Genomic DNA, 25,605 nt, shown 5'->3' with positions numbered 1-25,605 from the left:
TAATCGCTTTGCTTATCACATGCTCACATGCACAGACAGGACAGCACCATTCAGCAGTGAGTGAGAACAAAGCAATTGAAGGAGAATAGGGATCAGCAATGGCGGCAACGAATTCCATAGTTTTCTGCTGACTCAATTATAGATAGTACTTTAATGCGGTAGTGGTAAAGGGCCTTCATAAAAAAATCACTTCTAAAAGTGAAAAAAAATAGGCCTCTATGCTATACCGTGCTTGGCATCCAGTTAGGATATTAGTGAGCATGTAAACATGCCCTCCACTGAGTCAGATCACTGGTCCATTCTAGTTCAGTAGTACTATCTCCTTTGAGTGGAACTAAGTATGCACTATTTAAGTCTTCCTATTTAAGACTATTTAAGTCTTCCTCAAAAGCAAAGGATCGTTACCTTGTCGTGGTGCTGGAGCTTGAGCACCTCAATGATGCCATGAGCTAAACCGTGAAGGGCCACCCAAGACGGGAAGGTCATGACAGAGAGGTCAGACTAAATGCGATCCCTGGGGAAGGTAATGGCAACCCACCCCAGTATTCTTGCCGTGAAAACTAAGTGGATCAGTACAACCAGAGATATGTCGGTATACCATTGGAAGATGAGACCCCCAGGTCGGAAGATGGTCAAAATGCTACTGGGGAGGAACAGAGGATGAGTTCAACTAGCCCCAGACGTGATGACGCAGCTAGCTCAAGCCGAAAGGACGGCTAGCGGCCGACAGTGCTGGTGGTGAACGGCGAATCCGATGTTCTAAGGATCAACACACCATTGGAACCTGGAACGTAAGATCTATGAGCCAGGGCAAATTGGATGTGGTTATTGGTGAGATATCAAGATTAAAGATAGACATTCTGGGCATCAGTGAACTGAAATGCACTGGAATGGGCCACTTCACATCAAATGACCACCAGATCTACTACTGTGGACAAGAGGACCACAGAAGAAATGGAGTAGCCTTCATAATTAATAGTCAAGTGGCTAAAGCAGTGCTTGGATACAAACGATAGAATGAACTCAATTCAAATTCAGGGCAAGCCATCTAACATCACAGTGATCCAAATATATGCCCCAACCACAGACGCTGAAGAAGCTGAAGTAGAGCAGTTCTATGAGGATCTGCAGCACCTACTGGACGACACGCCTAAAAGAGATGTTATTTTCATCATGGGAGACTGGAATGCTAAGATGGGCAGTCAAATGACACCTGGAATTACAGGTAAGCATGGCCTGGGTGAACAAAACGAAGCAGGACATAGGCTGATAGAATTTTGCCAAGACAACTCAATGTGCATAACAAACACTCTCTTCCAGCAACCTAAGAGACGGCTTTATACATGGACTTCACCAGATGGACAACACCGAAACCAGATTGACTACATCCTTTGCAGCCAAAGGTGGCGGACATCTATACAGTCGGTAAAAACAAGACCTGGAGCTGACTGTAGTTCAGATCACAAACTTCTTCTTGCACAATTTAGGATCAGACTAAAGAGATTAGGGAAGACCCACAGATCAGCTAGATATGAGCTCACTAATATTCCTAAGGAATATGCAGTGGAGGTGAAGAATAGATTTAAGGGACTGGACTTAGTAGATAGGGTCCCAGAACAACTATGGACAGAAGTCCGCAACATTGTCCAGGATGAAGGCGGCAACAAAATACATCCCAAAGAAAGAGAAAACCAAGAAGGCAAAATGCCTGCCTGCTGAGACACTAGAAGTAGCCCAAGAAAGAAGGAAAGCAAAAGGCAACAGTGATAGGGGGAGATATGCCCAATTAAATGCAAAATTCCAGAGGTTAGCCAGAAGAGGTAAGGAGTTATTTTTAAACAAGCAATGCGTGGAAGTGGAAGAAGACAATAGAATAGGAAGGACAAGAGAGCTCTTCCAGAAAATTAGAAACATCGGAGGTAAATTCCAGGCAAAAATGGGTATGATCAAAAACAAAGATGGCAAGGACCTAACAGAAGAAGAAGAGATCAAGAAAAGGTGGCAAGAATATACGGAAGACCTGTATAGGAAGGATAACAATATCGGGGATAGCTTTGATGGTGTGGTCAGTGAGCTAGAGCCAGACATCCTGAAGAGTGAGGTTGAATGGGCCTTAAGAAGCATTGCTAATAACAAGGCAGCAGGAGACGATGGCATCCCAGCTGAACTGTTCAAAACCTTGCAAGATGATGCTGTCAAGGTAATGCATGCTATATGCCAGCAAATTTGGAAAACACAGGAATGGCCATCAGATTGGAAAAAATCAACTTATATCCCCATACCAAAAAAGGGAAACACTAAAGAATGTTCAAACTATCGAACAGTGGCACTCATTTCACATGCCAGTAAGGTAATGCTCAAGATCCTGCAAGGTAGACTTCAGCAACTCATGGAGCGAGAATTGCCAGATGTACAAGCTGGGTTTAGAAAAGGCAGAGGAACTAGGGACCAAATTGCCAATATCGGCTGGATAATGGAAAAAGCCAGGGAGTTTCAGAAAAACATCTATTTCTGTTTTATTGACTATTCTAAAGCCTTTGACTGTGTGGACCAGAACAAATTGTGGCAAGTTCTTAGTGGTGTGGGGATACCAAGTCATCTTGTATGCCTCCTGAAGAATCTGTATAACGACCAAGTAGCAACAGTAAGAACAGACCACGGAACAACGGACTGGTTTAAGATTGGGAAAGGAGTACGGCAGGGCTGTATACTCTCACCCTACCTATTCAACTTGTACGCAGAACACATCATGCGACATGCTGGGATTGAGCAATCCAAGGCTGGAGTTAAAATCGCTGGAAGAAACATTAACTATCTCAGATATGCAGATGATACCACTTTGATGGCTGAAAGCAAAGAGGAACTGAGGAGCCTTATGATGATGGTGAAAGAAGAAAGTGCAAAAGCTGGCTTGCAGCTAAACCTCAAAAAAAACAAGATTATGGCAACCAGCTTGATTGATAACTTGCAAATAGAGGGAGAAAATGTGGAAGCAGTGAAAGACTTTGTATTTCTAGGTGCGAAGATTACTGCAGATGCTGACTGCAGTCAGGAAATCAGAAGACGCTTAATCCTTGGGAGAAGAGCAATGACAAATCTCGATAAAATAGTTAAGAGCAGAGACATCACACTGACAACAAAGGTCCGCATAGTTAAAGCAATGGTGTTCCCCGTAGTAACATATGGCTGCGAGAGTGGACCATAAGGAAGGCTGAGAGAAGGAAGATCGATGCTTTGGAACTGTGGCGTTGGAGGAAAATTCTGAGAGTGGCTTGGACTGCAAGAAGATCAAACCAGTCCATCCTCCAGGAAATAAAGCCAGGCTGCTCACTTGAGGGAATGATATTAAAGGCAAAACTGAAATACTTTGGCCACATAATGAGAAGACAGGACACCCTGGAGAAGATGCTGATGCTAGGGAGAGTGGAGGGCAAAAGGAAGAGGGGCCGACCAAGGGCAAGATGGATGGATGATATTCTAGAGGTGATGGACTCATCCCTGGGGGAGCTGGGGCTGTTGATGACCGACAGGAAGCTCTGGCGTGGGCTGGTCCATGAAGTCACGAAGAGTCGGAAGCGACTAAATGAATAAACAACAACAAAAGCTTAAAAAAGTTAAAACTAGCCACACTGGAGATTAAACTTGTGACAATTGGTATCAAATTGTAAAAAGACCCTTTCTGTTGTGGCACCCAATTTATAGAAACCTAAGGGGATCCCCCTACAGAAAAGGCACATTCCAATTCCACTGTGACTAAGGTACATGTTGACACCTAATTATTCATGTCAGCCTTTGATCTCTCTCAGCTAATGGTTTGGTTTTTATACATTTTAGTATTTTATGTGCTTTACTGCATTTTAAATACACACACACACAATGCACATTACCTGAAGATTCATAACACAATAGACCATGCACAAATAAGAAAACCTACAATTCCCTACAGGCATCTGCTGAATACTACTAGAACAGATCGTTGGATTAGACAGGCCAAATGGATTTAATCCAACATTTGTACTAGAGGGCTTATCTGGAGTTTTGACAACATCAAGAGCACTCTTACCAAATGACTGCCAGAGTGGATGTAAAGTATTCATTGATGCAAAACTAAGTATCCACTGATGCCCACCATCCATTTTAGCATCCCAAGGCATTCTCCACCATCCCAGGTAAGCTTTTTACTCCCTGGGCAAGAAGACCTACTTCTGAACAAAGCAAAGCAGCTCCACACCATTTAAAAATGTTTCTCTGACTACTTCTGGTCAAGATATGAAAGGAAAGATGCTTTAGATCAGTGTTTCTCAACTTCAGCAATTTTAAGATGTGAGGACTTCAACTCCTAGAATTCCCCAGCTGGGCTGAGAGTAGAAGTCCACACATCTTAAAGTTGCTGAGGTTGAGAAACACTGATCTAGAGGCTGGGGAATTCTTGGAGTTGAAGTCCACAAAGTTGCTGAGGTTGAGAATCACTGCTTTAGATTCAGCATGGGCACCCTCACTGTGTCTGTAGGCAACACCTCAAAGTTAGCAATAGAGGCTCAGAAAAATATGTATTTGAGTTAAAGGAGGTGGCAAGACAGTTGCAATACAGTTCCACCTGGTCACCACCTTCATAATGCCTCAACTTCAAACAAGTAATTCCTTTAAGCTGCTGCTAACAAGTATAGAGAAGGTGCTTGCTTTAGAAGTGGATACTCTGCCCAAGTCACTTCACTATGAAATACTGCAATGGACCATACATGGGGCTTCCCTTGAAGACCACTCAGAAGCTACAGCTGGTCCAGAATGCAGAACACAAGTAGTTATGGAGTGCCTCTGTACAGCCATGTAACCTTTCCTACCTGAACTGCACCTATTACCAGTAGGCTTCCAGGTGCAATTCAAGGTGACAGTTATCACCTACAAACCTTACATGGCATAGGGCCTGGATATCTGAGAGACAACCTTTCTCTAGCTGTCTCTGCCTATCCCATAAGAGACCATAAGATCCAACAGAGTTGATACACTTTGGGACCCATCTTTTAAGTAGTGCCATAGTGTGAGATCCAGAAGACATACCTTCTCTGTCACAGCACCTGCCCTCTAGGACAGCATTTCCCTTGAGGTTTTTTGGGTTATTCTCCCTTGATTTGGATACTTTTGTTTTAACAAAATTATGCACATTTTAAAAGCTTAAAAATCAAGTTTTGTACCTTCTCTGGCAAATCTCAGAAACAAGTATTCTATACTTTGTATCCCCATAAATATAAAGGCAGACCTTTCAAAGCAGCCTTTCAGTTGTTTTTATTGCTGTTTTTTTAATGCTCTGGTTTAATTTGCATTTTATATTTTATTTTATATTTTATTTAAAGCATTGAGAGATCTGACAGTAAAATAAATTTAATCAATAACATAATTAATCCTAAAATCATATCTTCCAAGATTTAAGGCTGCTCTAATTTCCTCTTACATCCTGTATTCTTATCACACCAAAGCACATGGACATAGGCTCACTAAATCACTAACACAACAGAAGTCACTCCTAAAATGACTGGCCTCTGCAATATCCAAACTCTCTGTTCTATATAAGACATGCAATACCTTGCCTTTGTGCTCTGCAGATTAAGTACAAAGATCAATGAGTTCACTAGCAGCTTTGCACAGCATTTCACACATCCCAAGTGTTGTTCCTGTCTTTATAGCAATTGCACCAACACTTCCAAATGCAAGTCTAGATCAATAAATGCTTTGCCACATCACTGGGATCCAGAAAGCAACTGCTTCAAAACAAGAAAATTACAATCAACAAGCTCTTCCCTATCGGTGATTGGAGTGTTTTCCTTGAGTCAGCTTCAATAGGTTCCTCAGATGTCATGAGCAAGTTGTGAGTCACTGCATCTGAGGCACTTCCTGGTCCACAATCTCAATGGGCAATCTCTGCACTGATGCTTCTGCATCTCACATATTTCCCTTTCTGCTTCTTTCCTTCTCCTACAAACATGAAAGACTATGGCATTTCTGAATGGCTATTTAAAAATAAATGCTGTAAAGTCAACAGTCCAAAGCTTTGGATTGATCAAACCGAGTTTAACTTCAGAAAATTGACAAGAGCTCTCCCAATGATAACCCAGCTAACTAAACTTAGGAGAACGAGAAGAATTCTGGTTCTTTGGTCCAACACATATTTATCTGCTAATGGAGAACTTCTGAATTATATTGGAGGAAATGAATTCGAGGGTAGCATTTTCTTTGTGAGGTGAAAGGTCCCCTGTGCAAGCACCAAGTCATGTCTGACCCTTTGGAGGGATGCCGATTTTGCAACGTTTTCTTGGCAGGCTATAGCAGGGTGGTTTGCCATTGCCTTCCCCAGTCATCACCTTCCCCAGCAAGCTGGGTGCTCATTTTACTGACCTTGGAAGGATGGAAGGCTGAGTCGACCTGAGCCGGCTACCCGAGAATCCAGCTTCCACTGAGATCGAACTCAGGTCACGGGGAGAGTTTCAGTTGTAATACTGCCACCTACCACTCTGCGCCACAAGAGGCTAGCATTTTCTTTAGGAATAAAATATTCCATTTGTGCCAGTGGGCATTTTCTCACCATGCCAACAGGAGTTTTTTTTTCAGGACCCTGGTAGTAAGAAAGGATGGGTTAAATTACCCTCACCCCTTCATATGCAAGCTCAGTACATCAGCCCCAAGCTGATACTATCAACATTAAACTTTTAAGACTGCCTCCTCCAACCAGAATCAACCCATCTGATTTGCACATCCTAGGAGAAACTGCTGTTGGTCCCTGACTTTTGTAAAATGAGGCACTGTTTTCCAATGGGTGTAACACTGTGTTTCTCAGCCTTAGCAACTTTGAGATGTGTGGACTTCAACTCTCAGAATTCCTCAGCCAGCAAGCTCGCTGGGGAATTCTGGGAGTCAAAGTCCACAAATCTCAAAATTGCCAAGGTTGAGAAATACTGGTGTAACAGAACAGCCTCTCTTTAGAGATGAGACTTTGACATTGTTAACTTTCTGTTACTAAACATGGAACTTTTTCAGAAGCCTTATAGAGAAAGGTTTCATTGAGTACACAGTTATTAGTGATGATATAAGGTTTTGTGATTTTTTTACAAATGGGTTAATTTTTATTTAATTACCATGGGCATTGTATTTAGATACTTATACACTGTTATTTTGCTATTAACCACCAATAGTCTGGTCTGATTGCTATTGTATGCAAATCTAATCAACAAAGGAATCCACAGGATAAATCAATAAAATGCCTGTTTGAAGTTATTTTACTAGGCTGCATGCTGCTCCAATTGTCACCCTGTATGTTAATCCATATTGCAGCCATACCTACATTAGGACAACCATCAGGTTTCCATCCAGTAAGACAGTTAAAACACCTGGGGAGGGCGATGGAAAGAGAATGTGACTAGTGTTACTGTTAGGTCTGCAGCAGATTACGTCAATTGCTGTGAGAATCTGCAGACATGTAAATTGGGTCCTATCAGATGCAGACATGATGTAAGGTATTATCAAATGCGTTTTCCATCTACCAAGGGAAATGTGTAGCTTGCAAAGATGAAAACAGTTCTGATGTTAACAGATGGGTTTTATAATATTCACACTGTTTTTTTCCCTTCCTCCTAGCTAACTTGGGAGACCTCTAAGTAAGAGCTGAATCAGCAGCTCGGCTCACAATCTTTTACTTTATACAAACCATTGCATTATCGTCTAGAGCTTTTGTGGACCACCACATAAAATAGGGATCAGTAATATAATGGCTATGAATGAATTTGAGGGACCACTCAAACAGTTCTATAAAATCCTTACTTTTTTTTAATGCACAACATTTACTGACATCAACAAATCTCATTAAGTGTTCTTCCCTAATATCTTACAAGGTTAAGTGAAAGTGCTGAAAATTTACCAAATTTAGTAATTGACTGAATTATTTTTGTTTCATATCCACACCCTAGACTACAGACTGGGAATCACCAGTCTATATAACCCTGCTAATTAACTGATTATGTGCCATCAAGTTGTTTTCAACTCCTAGCGACCACATAAATAGGAAAAATAAATAAAATAAACCTATAGGAAAAATAAGCTCATACTGAATTGTGTTCACACACTGTACAAAGTTATATTGTTTAACCATAGTTCATTAGCTAAATCATGACTGGGTTTTCACAACACATAATGTTTAAACCAACCAAGCAGAATTATGCCTGAACTCAATATATGAACTATGGTACTCAAGTAATGCTACTGCATCAGTTTTTTGCTTCACCCACTATGGGAAAAAAGCCATCTATAAACATTCCCCCACCTAGTTCCTTATAGATGTCTAGGCGTGATCAGAATCACCCAGAGAAATGAAATTCTGAGGAAATGACATTGGGTAATGTAGCTGATTGCAAGTTGTCCTTGAAACTTATTTTAAATCAAAGGTCACTGTAAATCTTGCCAAATACATGGATATAATGGCCAATACACATTTTGCTATTGCAGGAGGCATGGTTATAATTCAGGTGTTAATATATGTTTTCAAGAGATGAACTGCTTATTTCTATTTTCTAACTTCCAAATATCTACATTTCTCCTACCAGAAGCGTCTGGTTCCAAATTTGTAAGAGAAAAAGAGAGATTAAGAAAAAAATAACTAATTGTCTTAAAATATTAATCTCAGAAAAGATGCACTGGTAAATGTTACATTTATTCCTACTGTATATAATCAACAGAAAGCTAGAGGCACTGTATAGTAAGGTACTATATTCTGTCAGTGCCACTAACCTGAGCACTTTAGCAAAGTTTAAACCACTAGTTTCAAAATACGTCCTGAACAAGAATGCAAATCTAATTTGTAAAAATACAAATTAATGAAAAACAGATCATAAGCTATTAACAAAATATAAGACAACTGTATAGATAGAACTAAGGTAGAATCTCTTTCACATTCTGGTGGCCTCATGAGTACATCTATGTCACTTTCTCAGCAACAAGATGGAAGAGATTTGTCAATTATTTCTTCTAGGATTTTTTTTTTACTTCCCAGTCCAGTCTACAGCCCTGGTTTTGTCTGATAGCTTCCCATCCACATACTAATCAGGCCCAGTTTTGCTTAGCTTCCAAATCCAGAAAGCTTGTCATCTGCTGAGGCAAACAAGTGAACAGGTGACTAAATGTGATGGTGAGAAGAGTCTACCAACCTTTTGTGAACACAATGCATTTTACATCAGCAGTTATACACCACAAATTAGAGAAAGGGTAAGAATTACTAGTATTGCATCACAAATGAATCAATTAGTGAATTTGTTTCTCTCATTCACGCACCAATACTAAATATGACGTGAGTTGGAAATTATGTGAGTTGCATTCCAAGAAACCTGAAGCATACCAGTTTGAAGGCAGTTGAGTTAAGTTGATTAAAAACTTACTGTCCTTTTTTTCCCATCAAGCACTGAAGGATGTAATTAAGGTCATGAATATTAGCTACCATATACTTTGGGTGTGTACAGTGAAAGTCCACTGCAAATATCCAACATGCAAATGGGTCTGGGTAAACAGGCCATGTCCCCATATGCCTTCACAATAAAGCCAAATTGTGTTATCTTTCAATAGTAGAAAGCAAATGGCTTCAGGGAGAAATGATAAATTCATGCTCCTGTCACCTGGTGCTGAAGATTTAACCAGTCCCATGTTTGTTTTAGAGACATATGGTAACTGTCAGGACTCCCAGCTGCATCCAAAATTTCTCAATACTTACCTTCCCCCACCATTTTTAAAAACACCACTGGGATTATCTGATACACAAGTTTCTAAGGCAATTCTATACACACTCAGGAACAAGTCCTACTGAACTCCGTAGGCCTTACTTCTACTGCTGTTTAGTCTAGATTCCCCTTTGCACATTTAAAAGATGCAACAATTAATATCAAGTAAATCTAACAAGGTCCCTGGTAATATTTAATAATTTCCAGAAGGATGGCCATGTCGGCCTGCTGCAGCAAAAACAACAAAATCTTGTGCATTCTAAAGATTAGTTTACACAGTAATAAATTTAGTAGTCTTTGAAGTGCTGTGCCTCTTTGTTTCCACTACTGACTAAAAACTAATTACCTTAAAACACATCAAGTTCATAGAAAGTAAGAATATACAATTCTGGTAGGTATTGTCAGATAAGAGGAAGGAAAGATATAGTCATTTAAAAATAATCCTTGCAAGTAGCTAATTAGCACTCTGAATAAAAAGATTTAACCTGACTTTCCTCTCTGTGAACTAACTCCTACACTACTTGCAGTGAGCATGTTACCCTCAGGGAGCTTTGAAAAATATGATATACCCCGTCACCTGCAGTCTGAAATAATAATGACCAGAATTCTACACCTTATTCATGATGCATAGATTACTTTAAAAATGGCAGATGAAACTACACTGAACGATTTGCTACTAAAGCCTTCGGTGGCCTTATAAAGACTGCCGGAAGCATTTTCATGCCTTAACGAATGCTCTGACACAGGTTGTCCACCTTTCATTGATACTGAACAAGAGCCCTTGTAGAAAAACATTAGTTTAGACTTTAAAAACCACTTTTTGCGCACATGAATCAAATGGGCATGTTTTATATTTTAAAATGCGCAAGCATTAGAAGTACTCAAATACTGTCCATGTTATTTTTATTTATCATTGATGATTTCAAGTCTGATTTCAAATCGGCTAAATTTACCTTCAACATAATTTTTTTGCCTGTTTAATGTTTTTTTTTAAATTCTAAACCTGTAATTGTTGAAATTTATCTTTTTTTAAGGATAAGCATGTAAAAGCAAGTAAAAATGATCACACACAATTATCTGATTATAATTTATTTCATGCATTATGTACTATATCTCATTCTTGACTAGTTTTTCTCAACCACAGCCATTTTAAGCTGTGTGGACTTCAACTCCCAGAATTCCCCAGCCAGCATGCTGAGGAATTCTGGGAGTTGAAGTCCACGTATCTTTAAATGGCTATGGTTGAGAAACACTGTTCTAGACTAGTAGTCCAAGAGAAGTCTTGTGATCAATGTGTTTTTCCACAGCGGAATGTGTTAAATTTTGTAACTTGGGAAAAAAGGAGTCTTCCTCCTGAATAGTGCATCCTTCACTAATGCAACTTGTTTGTTCGTTTTTCAGGCTGGATTTCCACTGACCATTCTTTTGGGTCAAGATACAGAGATTGCCCTTCTTCCCAGAGGGTGGATTCACATGACATCTTTGGATAACACACCAGATTCTCAAGGCACCTCCAGACAATAGCACATGGTATCTGAAAAGGTTACCAATCATGGCACAAAACCATACCATGACTGCGATTAGCTCACTATACAACTGCAATCCACAGTTGAGATTGCTCGTAAGGCAGAGTGCCTTATTATGCTTTATGTTGGCTATTTGGAGGTTGCAGGAAGAGGAAAAGGAGAAGATTGCAGAAATATAAGCAGTTAAAATGGAAAGAGGAAGGGGTAAGCAAACAAGGGTAGGTGCCCATAGCCTGGGAAATAAAACATGTTTCTTATCTGAGGTTAACATTAACCATGATTACCATGTCATATAAATGCAGCCATACAGACGACTGTCATTTTAGGAAACATTTACCTCAACTGATTTGTTAAATCATCTTTTAAAAATCACTGTTAATTTAAGGACATGAACAGAATCCATTGCAAACTCAACTTTCCTTAAATACAAGCCCTTGAACACCTGCCATATTAACTGTTCCTGCTCTCAAAGATAGTATTTTATTTATTTTTTGCCTCCTGCAAATAATTCCCAGTTCTCTACAAATCCCTGAATATTAAATGACTGCAAAAATACGGTTTTATGCATTAATATCACACCCCAATCCTTCAGAACCAAAACTCTAAACAAAAGGTCTTCTACAGTCACAGCTAATGCATTAGTTACTTAGATTACAATCTACACAAACCTTCTTGCGTATAGATTGTAATTCTGTGGAATTCAGTGCAATTTATTTATGAATAGACTTGCACAGATTACTGCGCAAAATCCTAGCTAGTCTTATACGGCTCCAGTATTACTTAGCATGAACTTTCCTCTATTTTCTCATAAATAACTTTAACTTTCCCTTCCGTTTTAATATACTTCAGGAAATGCTACGTATTTTTCTTTTCATTAGATTTTCATCTCTAGAAACAACTGAATACTCACCAACCAATCGCTGCTGTCAATCACATATAAAAAGACTTCTCATCTAATATATTTCTCTTTGAATAGGATATGATGGAAGACCACAAAAACACAAAGCTATGATAGGTCATGCATTCAGTAATTATTGGAATAAGTCCTCTTTGTCACACTTCTCCCATGCAAGTACAGAGGAAATGACGGGAAAATCTCACCTCCTAAATTTCTGGTGGTCAGGTAAGTGTTAATTTCGTAGGGCGGGGAACTGCCAACTTTATTAGCTCCTGGCTGTACTAAATTCTTCCTTTTATCCCCTTCTCATGAAGAAACCACACCACAAGCCTGTACTAGCCTGCTCCACCCTTTGGACTTTGAGCCTAAAAAAATTAAATGATTGTACTACTAGGAATTAATCACATGTTTCCAAAAGAGTTACGGCCTATTCATTCACATCTAAAAATACTGATCCTTTCTTCCTCCAGTATTTAGACTGGTTCCTTATAAAGGACTGAAAAATTACAGCCATGATGTGATTTGTTTGGCTCGGTTTTGGGGTACACCCTACCACTGTGCTCTGTAAACCAGTTTATGATTTAGCACAATTGGACATGCAAGTAGAGAGGATGCCCTGCAGTTCCCATCTAAAAGTGTAATTTTCCCATATCAGCCACCCACCATTATTTCCTTTCCTCTTTAGCAAGTAAGTGCTAGTGCTAATAAAGGAGCAGCCTAGAGATCAGTACAAAGAGAACCCCATAGCCATTCATCATAATTTCACATCACCAATCACCCAGCCACCACCTCTGCTGCCATTACAATAAACTTATTCTGGAAAATTGTACTACAAGACATTAATCACATGTTTCATCTTTAGGTTCAAGGCAGTTTGAGTGCAGGCACCCTTCCAGTTTGCAATTTAGGATCCCCATCCTTCCTTTTTTTAAACTTCCTAACCCAGTTTGGGATTCTAAGCTAAAAGACAGTAACTGGCTTTGTAAAGGCAGCCAGTATTGGCTTTATGGGAAAAAGTATGTTTTTTTTTCTTTTTATTATATTGTTATATATCTTGATACATTATATTATTTCAATGCAATGATATTTGTACAGTATTAAAGTTGTTAACGTTCTATTGTTTAGCTAACTTGGAGTACTGGAAAGAGAAAAAAGAAAGATGTATTCTTATCAATATTAATCACAATTTAGGATATCAATATTACAAGCATAACATTTGACTTTTTCATACAAAATTGAGTATAACCTTAGAAAGAAGAAACTGAGTACCTCAGAATGTTAGTTACACACTCTAGATTTCGGTCTTCAGCTGATTGCTTACTACTGAAGTCTAATTGTATAATAGATATAGATTACATATTGATAAAAAGGAAAAAAACAGGTAAGTAAATCATATTTAACCAAAATTAAAATACCAAAAAGGCATGTTTTAACCCAAGTCTCCCAGGTCCAAGACCATAAGTCGGGGTTTCATAGCACCCTGGCTAAGGTATGGTTGCTAGTTTGTGCTCCAATATTTTGTGCAAACATGAGCTGCTTAATTCGGTAAATCATAGTTAAGTAAATCATGAACTAGTCAGTTATAGGAACCCATCCAGGTACCGAGTCTCGCTGAAAAGTCCAGCCTCTCCACCAGATTTTCCAAATTCAGGCTAACCTCGCAAGAGGCATGAAATACCCTGTAAAAACGCCGTCCTCTTTCCCGCATTTTCATACAGCAGCTCCCAGTTTGACTTCACTGCGTCCAAAAACAGCTAAACTAACCTGCCATCATAGTACAGATACTAAAAACATGCCTCTTGATGGTCCCACCACCCCAATTTAGTAGTCGAAAAAAACCAACCAAACGGGAGTAGCAAAATCAACATCGGGGAAAAAAAGATAGAGATTAAGAAACATCTCAAGACTGCTAAATCTCAGATTCATTCATTCTTAGTTGCAACCGCACACGTGACCCTCACTTTTAGCTGGTTCTTAACTCTTCCTCGAGTGGGCGGGGCCCTTTATTCCTCTCTGGGGCACAGACTTCGTCTCTGCAGGACCCTTTGCACGTGTTCCCCTTAGAAAAGGCATACTTTCGGGCTTTCTTTCCCCCAATAATAAGAATGTTAAATTGATAACTCACAGAACAAGCAAAGCCGAGTCTGCTAATCAAACGCTTCTGCACGATTCTACACTTAACCGAAACGCCTCGCCTGAAACTTCGACGTGGGACGACTACAAGTTCTTGGCCACCTGGCTCTCAAAGCGGCTTGGGTGATTTGCACAGCCCAAGGGTGGGGCCAGTTTGTAATTCCTTCCGTTTTTTCCCCCCAAAGAAAGCATTCTCCGAGCTGAGACAGGTGTTTCAAAACCTGACGCCGAGCGAAGAACGCTGAAACTACTAGTCCAAGCGTGCTATAGGAAAGGGAAATTTTCTCGCCAGTACAAATGGATGCTGGGAGTTGTAGTGTTAATATTTCCGTGCTGTTCTTTAAGGGAAATGCTGTATGTTCAAAGAATGTATGCCTCCCGTTCATGCTTGTCGACATACGGGTCGAAAACGATGTTTCGATGGGGCTGCTTTGTGTACTGGCTTCTTAGCAATACTTCATTATTATCAGAGTAAGGAGACCATTACTGCGTCTCTTAAAAAACTGATTTAAATAATGAACTTATAATAACACACTGCAGACATTGAGAGAGAGAGAGATTTTTAAAGATGTTTAGTATTTTGATTTAATGGATCTTTTTCATATACGATCATTAAGCCGTTAGTTTTAAGTAAATAAATGCAAATAAAAACTTCGAAAATCTAGTCCTTTACTAAAGTAGGAGCTGTTCCCATTCTAACCATGTTTCTCTCACACTCCCACATGCCTTGTGTATAGCGTGAAATGTTTAAAAAGGAGAAACAGGCAGTATGTTGGTAGAAGGTGCTCCTGTCAGCTCTTCCAGGTAAATCAGGAATACAACTAGATGAATTAATTCTACTTTATTGTAAGGCTATATTAACAGAATCTTGCAAGTCTGAAAGTACAAATCTCCCACCCTCCCTATTTATCGCTTGAGTGGTCAGGGGAAGTCTTTCCTAAGTTTCTTCTTTAGACCATTACCCTCTTGTGGACTTCCTTTCTTTTGAGCTGATTGTTCCCTGGGCAGCATCTCTTCCCTCTGTTCTTCAAGGTCACCCTCACATTCCATCACATCATCTTTTAGTTGACACTATGACAAAACCTTCCTCACCACACCTCCATCGCTCTATCCAGAGGTGGGAAGGGAGAGTTCAATTCAAAGCAATTGTCCCTTTGGGTTTAGGCCAACCAGAACATAAGGTTAAGGCAGGGTACCCTCTCAGTGATCTCTCTCCTAGGCTGGAGTTGCCTGGATTTTTCCATCTGGTTAAGGTGCTGGGACTGCCCTTGACCCACTTCATTGTATTGTGTGGATGAGAAAGCTCAGTTTGATAAGAGAGTCCCCATCTGTCATGAAGCCACCTTCAGTTCTGCAGCCAAGCCTGTACTTCTTACTCTCTGCTCAGATTTATTTATTTATTCAATTTATATAGCCGCCCATCTCAAACCAGTGACTCTGGGCAGCTAACAATAATAAAAACAAACAATAAAAACAATACCAAAAAATTAAATAAAATATAAATACAGCCGAGAGATCTTAAAAACCATTGGTGTTAGCACAGCCATGAAACACACTGGGGGCCCCAGGCCTGGGCACAAAGCCAGGTCTTCAAGGCCTTCCAAAAAGCCAAAAGGGTCGGGGCCATCCTAATCTCAGGAGGGAGGATGTTCCAGAGGGCAGGCGCCACAGCAGAAAAGGCACGTCTCCTGGTCCCCGCCAGCCGGCATTCCTTGGCTGACAGGACCTGGAGCGTACCCATCCTGCCGGACCAGATTGAACAGGCAGAATTAACTGGGAAAAGACAGTCCCTCCGGTAACCCAGATGCTCCATTCCTTTGTGGCACCCTGAAATTTAGTGCTTTAGTGCTTTAGTTATTGCACAAAATCATTTTTGGTGTAATATGTGGCATAAACTCAATCAATTTGGATTAACTCAGGGACCACTTCCCACAACGTGATTCTGCTCAGGGTCTGCTTAAAGCCGGACCCCTGTGAGAGGGAAAAGGGAAGGCAGGCCTACTCCAAGGTGGCTCCCACACTACAGTGCCCCAGAGGTCTGCTTGACCCCATCAGTTTGAGTGTCAAAAAAATAACAACAGCAGCTGTGACCACACAATCAAAGCCCTTTTTTTATGTGCGTCACACACAAATTAAAATCTTGACTTTTTTCACTCTCCCCCACCACTGATGCCTTGCTTCTGGCATTCCAGAAGGCCCTGAAAACTATTGTTCTTCAGCAGGCTTTAGATTCCTAGCAAAAGAACAATGGGTGACTTTTAATTGTATTTATTTATTTTGGTTATGCTCTTGTTATGCTTTAGTGATTTTAATGAGGGTTCAGGTAGGGTTATTTTCGTAAATGTGCTTTATGAATGGCTTCATTGCCCAATGCTGAAAGGTAACTGACTGAGGCAATGTGGAAATGATGTAAAATAAACAAATTAATAAATAATCTGTGCCATAGCATTTCCAGTGAATCCCATCAGAGAGCACCCACAAGCTATGTCATGCCAGGAAAAGCAGGAGTATACAAATTCAATCCTATTTCTGAGCAGTTTATGAAAAAGTATAAGTGAAATGTGGAAACAAACAAATAAAGCTAAAACCAGTTCTCCTCCGTAGGCCACAATTATCTACTAATACAAACTCTCTCCTTTTGTCCTCATCAGCCTCTTCCTCCTTTGAAGACCACCACTGCTTATCTCTTGGTTACGTTTGCATCAAACCATAATTAGCCAATCATAGTTTGTGCTCCACGTAAACCCAACTGGAGTGATTAGTTTATGGTTCAGTGTCTTTTGATCCCATATCTGGATTAAAAGAGAAATCAATGGTTAGGTTAAAAATAGGTAGTCATGTTTTGTGAGCACAACTGTGAGGATTATGCTTCCCACCCAAGACTGAATCACATGTGCAATTCTTTATGCCACAGCCAACAACTGAGCCAATGTTGTCTACGTATGTGATCATGTAGCCATATTTTCATTACCAAAGACTGCATTTCGATACCCTAATCAATAACCACACCCCCACCAATGCTGGCAAGGCAAGCTACTGTATATAAACAGGGAACAAACCCCATGCTCTCTAGCACTGATGATGTTAGCTAGTTGGGTAATGAAACGTCTGCAAGCAAACAACCATGCTCAGAGAGCACCAAGGACTCCACAGTTCAACCCTGAGCTACAGATATTCTCTTCTATTGGAACTACCCTTCAACATGAATGTAGGGGATCAAAGGCAGGGGTAGGTGAGACAATGATGCAAAGTAGTTACAGGTTAGAATTTCTCTTTTTTTCCCCCACACTTTGCGGGCAGGTAAATTCTTTGTATTTTAACAGATAAGATTAATTTAGGCCTTCCACTACTTTTCTGTGTATAGTATTGCTTTGCCCCCAAAAAACTGCCACTGAAATTCAGCAGTGCAATTGAATAAAACCTGGAGTCCCAAAATAGGGTATGGGATGCTCATGCAGATCTACAGTTGCAATTCACCTGCTCATGCTTTAGACTGGAATTAATTCATCTGTGTAAGTGGTGGGGTCAGTTTCTTTTTTTTAAGATTCCCAAGCTGGTGCCATAGCAGTTTCCACAGACGGTAGGCAGTAATGGTGTGGCCTCTCTGGATTATGTAACTGAGCCTCCTTGAAATGCTGCTGTATGAGGAAGGCCAGTTTGTATACGTTTCCCATGATTTGGGGAGGACATTCCTGTGTAAGAAAAATTATATAAACTAACACTTCTTTCCTGTTACAGCACACATCTCACATTTGTTTTACTGTTCAGCCACAGACATAGTGTGATGTTCAAATCCCCAAGGGATTTCCTTTAAAATTAAATAAATAAATACATCTAAGCTGCTCTTTTGTGTTTTACCCATTCTCACCTACACCATTTTCAGCTAAGGCTTTTACCCTGTGTTATGGCCACCAAGACAAATGCAATCTTTTCACATGTAAAAATGCATCAGTGTCTCTCATTTGCTTAATAATAGTCACAAACATCTGAGGACAAAACAGAGCTAACCAGTCTTGCATATTGATTTAGCTGCTCCTTGTCTCTCTTATGCATTTTTATTTGGAAAAGCAGAAATCATACATGTTGAAGACAGCAATTTTAAGCAGAAAGCCTTAAAACCACAGGTCTATGAAACAAGTAATGGGAGGGGTCTGTAAAATATTGTTGAATGTTGTGGTACTGTAATAGATGATGTTATACATCTAGGAAAAGCAAACAACCCACCCCATATCCCATTTATATAGTTGTTTCCCTCATCTGCTGAGTAGACAGTAAGTAGTGGCATCATATATATAGTTTTTATGGGGCATATATATTAAAAAAAAACTAACGTAGGCAAATTCTCTCATAGGCAGAGTAAAATATTAAAGGGTTCGAACTGAGACAGCTTCTGCATGAAGAGGTCTCCAGACTAATTGATTCATGTGTACAGGAAAGAGAGATTCTTTGTTTCAATTTCTGTTGTATTTCCTTTTAAAATATTTATTTTTCAGATTTAAATTATGTTGCCACCTAATGTCTTAGCAGGAGCAAGTTATAAAAATATATATGTATTACATTACCCTTAGGACCGTTGGTGGAACAACCATTCTTTATGCCGACACCAAAACTGAAGCCTTAGAAAATAGCAAAAAAGAAAGAAAGGGAAACTTTGCACTCACACTGGAAAAAATTGAAACAATTTGCAGTTTAAAAATAAATAAATAAAGATCTTATTTATATTTCATTTGAATGTAGCATGCTAATAGGTTTCATAACTAGTCAAAGATAGAAAAATTAAGTTGATGCCTTTCAATGCAAAGATGGTGAGGAGTGAATTCCAAAAGATTGGTTGAAATAACACACTGAAGTTGGTTGACATATTTTTATATTGTGATGAAAGCTTTTCATTTTGATTATGTGCAGACAGCTGATATTATCAAGCCCTATCCAGGCATCTGAGTTATAAGAAATATTAATAGGCAATCTAGTCAAATAAATTTCTTTTGGTAGATGGCATATTTCCAATCCATAAAAAGCAGAAGAGGATATAGGAGGAGAAATAATACGTGCTAGAGGAGCATGATAGGAAGATGGCTTGGTGTTAGGATAAGGCCTGCCACTTTCACCCTAGCTAGTGACTTTAGCTTGTATCTTAGTCACTATACAGGTAGCAGACAATCATAGGTAAATAATCAAGATTTAATTGACAATTAAGTGACAAATCACAGCTACATAGGAAGGTCCTTTTTATTAAGTTAGACTAAGGCCTGGCTTAAAATAGGTGATTGTATTGCACAAAGCCATGATGTTTTAACCATGGTTTATTGTTTAAAGGCTCTAATGCTGGGAAAGATGGAAGGAAAGAGAAGAGGACAACCAGCAGCAAGATAGATGGACTCAGTTGTAGAAATGATGGGTGCACTGTTGGAAGACCTGAAAGACCAGGCTAGGGATGAATCATCATGGAGAAGGTCAGCCTGTGTGGTCGCTAAGAGTTGAAAACAATTTGATGGCATATAATTATAATCATTATATAAATGCAGTGACTGAATTGGTTTTGACTTAGCATTAAATACCTTATGGCTGAGCTAGAGCCAAATTGCACACAATGTACTCATAGGCATCTGCAGCTAGCTATGAGGACCCCAAAATCATGAAAGTTCTCTAATGACATCTTGATGCAAACTCTGCCTGTTCATATTGCATTGTAATTTAACACATGAGTACGTAAGGAGTCAAGTTTGCATCGTGACATCATGATGCACATCCTGTTACTTGCCCCTGTGAATACCTATGATCATTCTAAATCTTAATGCAGTTTGTTTAGATTTGATGTAACATGTCGTGTGCAAGGCTACCAGATCTGGGCTGGAAAAATCTTTGCTGCTATCTAGAGGTTCTCCAGATTTTTCCAGTCAGATCCAGCAACCCTAATACTGTAATCTGTGAATGCAGCCAATTGCAGTTTATTCAACAAACCATAGGAAAACAAGAATGAGTCAGCATGTGTAAATCCAGCCTTTCTGGTTTGTAGACCATAGTTTATGTTTTAGTGGTTGTACAGATCTAGACTATAGTTTTTTGTTTTATGAACACATCCAAAGGTGGAACAGACTCAGAAGAAAGCAACATAGTAGATATATTCTATGAGAAAAAAAATCAGGAATCTTGTAGCACCTTTTCTGTCTAACACATTTCATTAAAAGGCAGAAGCTTTTATGAGCTGCAATTCATTTCATCAGATGCACAGAGTTCTATGAGGAAAGACAGATGGAATTAGATATGTTTAGCCTTGGGGAGGAGAAGGCTGAGGTGGGGGACGTGGTAGGTAATTCTCTTCAACTACCTGTCAATCTACCGCTTTATGACATATTCTCCCGTTTATTTTTGCAGAGGTCTTTTTAAAACTAGAATTGTATTAATTTATCAAAACTGACTGACTGATCACATATAATAGCCTTCCTCAACCTAGTGTTCTCCAGGTGTTTAGAGAGTACAACTTTGAGAATTCCCTAGGCTAGCTAGAGATTCTGGGAATTATAGCCGATTGGTACAGTCTGATGCATAATCAACGGACCAGCAGCCTCTCCTGAGTCTTCCACAAGATGGATCCAGCTGGCACAAACAAGCTGTGGAACTAACAGAACAAAATATCTTGGCAGTAATCTCATGTGTCAGCAACCGAAATTCATTCAATAAAATCTTATAGAGGAAATCCTGAATGTTTTTCACTCTAAAACAAGGGTGGCATCAAGGTCAGCATGTATGGAAGAGAGTTGATAATATAAAGTTTGACTACTTGATCAGGGACAAACTATTTGTTTGATATTTCTGGTAACACCTAATGGACTTTTTGCCGAACCAGGACTGATAATATCTCAATTTGTGGATTGCACATAGATAGGAGTTAGGCTATGGGAAAGAGAGGGGTTTATTTGTAATTTTAAAAGACAGTAAAAAGTTATTATATTAGCTTATGCTCAGTGTGATAAAGATTGGAAGCCACTTCTTTATTATTATCTTTCTTTTTTCTTTTTCTTTCCTCTTCTACCTTTTTTTCTTTTTTCTTTCTTTTCCCTGCAGCTTCTGAACTTTTCTCTTACTTTTCTTTTTCCTTTTAGTTTAGTTTATATTAGTTTTTACTATGTTTACTAAAAACTTCAAAATTATTTTTTTTAAAAAAGTATGTATGCAAGAGAGTTTATTACGTTTATCTATGAAAGAGGGAGAAAATTCAGCAAAATGTTCACAATGACATGCTAAGAAACCTAACTTTCCAAAAGAATGGAAGTTGGAATGTAAATGTTCTTTAACCACACAGTGAAATTCAGTTGGATTAAATTCTGTGTGTACCATGGTTGTGAAAAGGTAAGATTTCTTCCATCAGTGCTGGCTTGGGCTAGGCCAGTGTTTCTCAAACTTGGCAACTTTAAGACATTTAAGTTTGAAAAACACTGGGCTAGGCAATTCTTTTTGATACCATGGGCCACATGAGTTGTGAACCACAGATGCATGTATGTACAGTATCCATGACACAAATGCCTAGTTCACACAAAATAGCTCAATCATAATGTTTGTTTGTGGATTATGTGCAAACTAAGCTAGTTGGACAAACCATGGTATGGAAATCCTGATTTAGTGTTATGTGTGGACTAGCTAAAGGCTCTTCTTGCTAATAAAAGGGCAGATCCTTTTTCACAACAGCAAGGAGAGAACAACTCTTCATAAGTGGACGTTGTGCGAAAAGCAGCCAATACCAGACTAGCTTATCTCCCTAAAGCAGTGAAGGATTGATTCCATATACCTGTCAGGGGAACTTGGTGAAGAAACCACACTGAGTTGGAAATGCAACTCTAGTTCATTTTATTGTTTCTACCATACACAGAATCTTGCCAGACTAAAGGTTCCTTAACTGAGCTAAAGGGGAAAATACTCTTGGGAATCGGAATCTAGGGCGGTGCAAGTCTAGCTTTCTTCCTCGGCCCCCCACACTCTCCAAACTATTCAAGCTATGGGAACGTTTATCTGCTTGGAATGCACTCTCTACTCCCTCCTCTCTGAGCTCCATCACAATACCCTCCAGAATGGATAGATTCTGCCCATCACAGTGGTGGGCTGAAAACAGTGTGATGGAGGAGAAGCAGGGATAAACATTTCCTTTGCTGAGCACAGTTCCCTCTATGCTGATGTTAGCAGTGGGAAAACAGTGGTCTTGATAAGAATAGCTAGTTGGGGAGAGTCTTTAACATTCCATCCTGTGGGTTATGTCTCATGGCTGAGTTAAATTGCTATCCACAGTTCCTGATCCAATGAAAAGTATACTGGCAGAAAATTTGCTGCCCAGATTAGTGATCCCTATCCTATCCCAGGCATGACACTGGCAAACTTAGTTACAATGTCTATGGCAGTGTTTCTCAACCTCAGCAACTTTAAGACATGTGGACTGGCTGAGGAATTCTGGGAGTTGAAGTCCGCACAGCTTAGAGTTGCCAAGGTTGAGGAACCCTGCAATATAGTCTTTCAAAATGTTACCTAAGATAGAACAAAGTGACATCATTCTAAGATGAGGGACTGTGAAAAATATATTATTACCTCTTGTAAAAATAGCTAAAACAGTTGATGACAGTTAAAATATATGATAAAAGTGTGGTGCTAAGTACAGTAATAAATAAAGCAAAAAAACACAATGAAGAGAACACAAGGACCGCACTGAGCAAAAAACCAGACACAGCAGTTCATTATATCACAGCAGAGGTTCAGGCAAGGGGCAGTTAAATGTGGAACTGATGAGCGGAACATAATTTTCTAGATTTGACCAATTTAAAGAACAGACCACAGGCTGCAGTTATATATCTCTACAATCAGCACAAGATGCTAATCTGCAAAGTAAAAGTAAATGTAGAAAAAGAGCAGAAAGTGTCCAGATACCATACAGTATATTAGTTAAAAGTTCAACTAATTTTACATCAAGAAAAAGTTCTATAGAACAGTGAGTTTGAAGATACCTTGGAAGGAAAAATCTTCTAAATGACACAGCTTATTCAGATTAGAAGATTATAAAGTCAACAATAAGAAAACAGTCAACGCAGAGCAGTATTATCTCATATCCTGGTCGTGAGTGATTAGCACTAGCAGTCCACTTTGAATACCAGTAGATAAACTGTGGCTTTCTTAGAAGAACAAACCATTGTATGTACTGTGCCTTTGGAAGAGATGGCTGGGTCAGAGAATTGATTCCGTTTCTTCATGTCAATCTCCTGGCAAATACCAGGTTGGAATACAATATATAAAGATTTGCATTTTGTAAGCTATTTATCTAAATTTGTTATGATGTTTATATCAGAAAACTGGGTAAGGGAAGGAATGAGTTTAGATGGGTATCATTCAATCGTCCTGCCAGCCAATATGAGTGAAAGTAGGGGAAGCCCAATGGAGGACTAGGAAAATTGATTTATTCTAAACTTTGTATTTCATGTATTAAACTGCCCCCCTTAGACTGATAGGCAGGCACTAGTTGTTAAATTTAAACATATTAGTCTCATACTAGTGAATGCATATCTTCCTCCCAACACTACTAAAGCACAAATTAATTATTATTGCTGCTCTTTGAAGACCTATTTGGACAACTTGATAATGAGCTATCAGGAAGTTCACTTAATAGGAGGTGGCGATTCACATAACATATTGCATCCCTGATTACATTTAGGGCGAATTGTTGCTTAATAATTATTTGCCTGTGACGCTAGGGCTTCAACTTGGAAAGCAGGATTTATATACTAAGGGTGAACTGAAACTGGGAATTAAAGAGGAGATTAAAGCCAGACAATTCAGATGGACAGCATAAAGTAACAATTTCTTAACTAGGCTGTTAAATACTATTGAATACTTGCAATTTACATCTGATACTGAGGATAAAAACCTCTGTACCTCAGAAACCTTGATTTGTTATAAAACCTTAGTACAAGGCCTTCATATAGCCTTTAAAACTAACAAAAGAAAGTAACAAATCAAGATGGTTCCACTAAATCATGGTTTGATCCAGACTCTGATAAGGCCAAAAAAAATGCCAATTGTCTTTTATGTCCAAATTCCTATGATCTAAAAAACAAAACAAATAGATAATTGAAAAAGAAAAAAATGATAATGGAAAAATGGGATCAACTATTGAAAGCTGCTGAATCAAAGTACACTTCCAGTTTTTGGAGGTTAGTATCTATCTTTATCTATCTGGAACTTTCTTGTTTTGGAATATCATATCCCAGTTATGAGATGGGAAGAATATTTTCATGCTTTTTATGCAGACAAGTCCAGTCCTATATTCTCTTTAGAAAAAGATTCTGGAGTTCTACCCCTTTCCTATTTTGGTATCAGAAGTTGTTCCATTAATCAATTAACAGCTGGATAAGCACCAGGGCAGATGACCTAATTCCCCCAGAGCAGATTAAAAATAATCTGGATTTGTGAGCTCCAATTTTAATGTGCTTTATTCATATATATAGATAGCACAGCCATTTATGCAAGACAAGAGGGTACAGCTAGAGTAATCTTTTAGAAGGGAAAAAGACAAAGTGGCTAATTACTGCCCAGTTTTGTTAAACACAGTTAAAAGGTATATGAGACACCTACACTGGAGTTGCAGAGTATTTTAGCACAAGAGCAAGCCGGTAGAAGCACATTAGTGCCATGAATTGTGCTATAAGATACCTAGTGGAATAATATACATCACAACCTAAGTCTGCATTATATGCTGCATTTATTGATTTCAAGCACACATCTGATCATGTTTCAGTAGTAAAACTATAGGGCAGAGTTGGAGCTACATCAAGAGGCAAAACCAGGATGTTTATTGTCCCATTGCTCTTTAATTCTGTATATATCCAGGCTGAAAACCTGACAAAATAGAATATAATCCCCTTAAATGGCAAATAGATATATCCCAGTGCTGTAATATATAGATGGTGCATTTTATCACATATATCTTTGTTTTTTGTTTTTGTTTTTGCAAGGAACAATATTTATAGTTGAATTATAGTATGACTAACATTATAGCTTTTGCAAAAAGACCCAGAACTTGAACATGGATTATTATTGGATAGAATTTTAAATCAGCGGTACGATTCAATTACCTGGACAGGATTTTTCATTCTTCTGGTACTGTAATTTTAAATTCCACTTCCTACATGCTACTCAGAAACCACAAAGGAGCAGTGCAGCCCTGCATTTTTATATAAGAGGCATCCACTATATACCAGCCACACTACTAGCGGTAATTGGGGTATCCATAGGATATGGTCATAAAGTCAAGATGGCAGCC

At 39.1% G+C, this 25,605-nt stretch overlaps 1 protein-coding gene across 1 annotated transcript in view; it reads right to left on the bottom strand.

Annotated features, from left to right (window-relative positions):
- The window catches only part of TBXAS1 (thromboxane A synthase 1), a 269,800-nt gene extending 255,421 nt beyond the window's left edge, over nucleotides 1–14,379 (bottom strand). The window contains exon 1 of the mRNA XM_063308553.1: nucleotides 14,302–14,379. The gene's annotated coding sequence lies outside the window, so the exon portion shown is untranslated. The remainder of the gene's footprint in view (nucleotides 1–14,301) is intronic.
- Nucleotides 14,380–25,605: the final 11,226 nt, after the last annotated feature.

Source organism: Candoia aspera, chromosome 7 (genome assembly GCF_035149785.1).
Source record: "Candoia aspera isolate rCanAsp1 chromosome 7, rCanAsp1.hap2, whole genome shotgun sequence".
Taxonomy (NCBI): domain Eukaryota; kingdom Metazoa; phylum Chordata; class Lepidosauria; order Squamata; family Boidae; genus Candoia; species Candoia aspera.
Note: the sequence above shows the minus strand (reverse complement) of the source record. Positions and strands in the feature narration are given on the sequence as shown.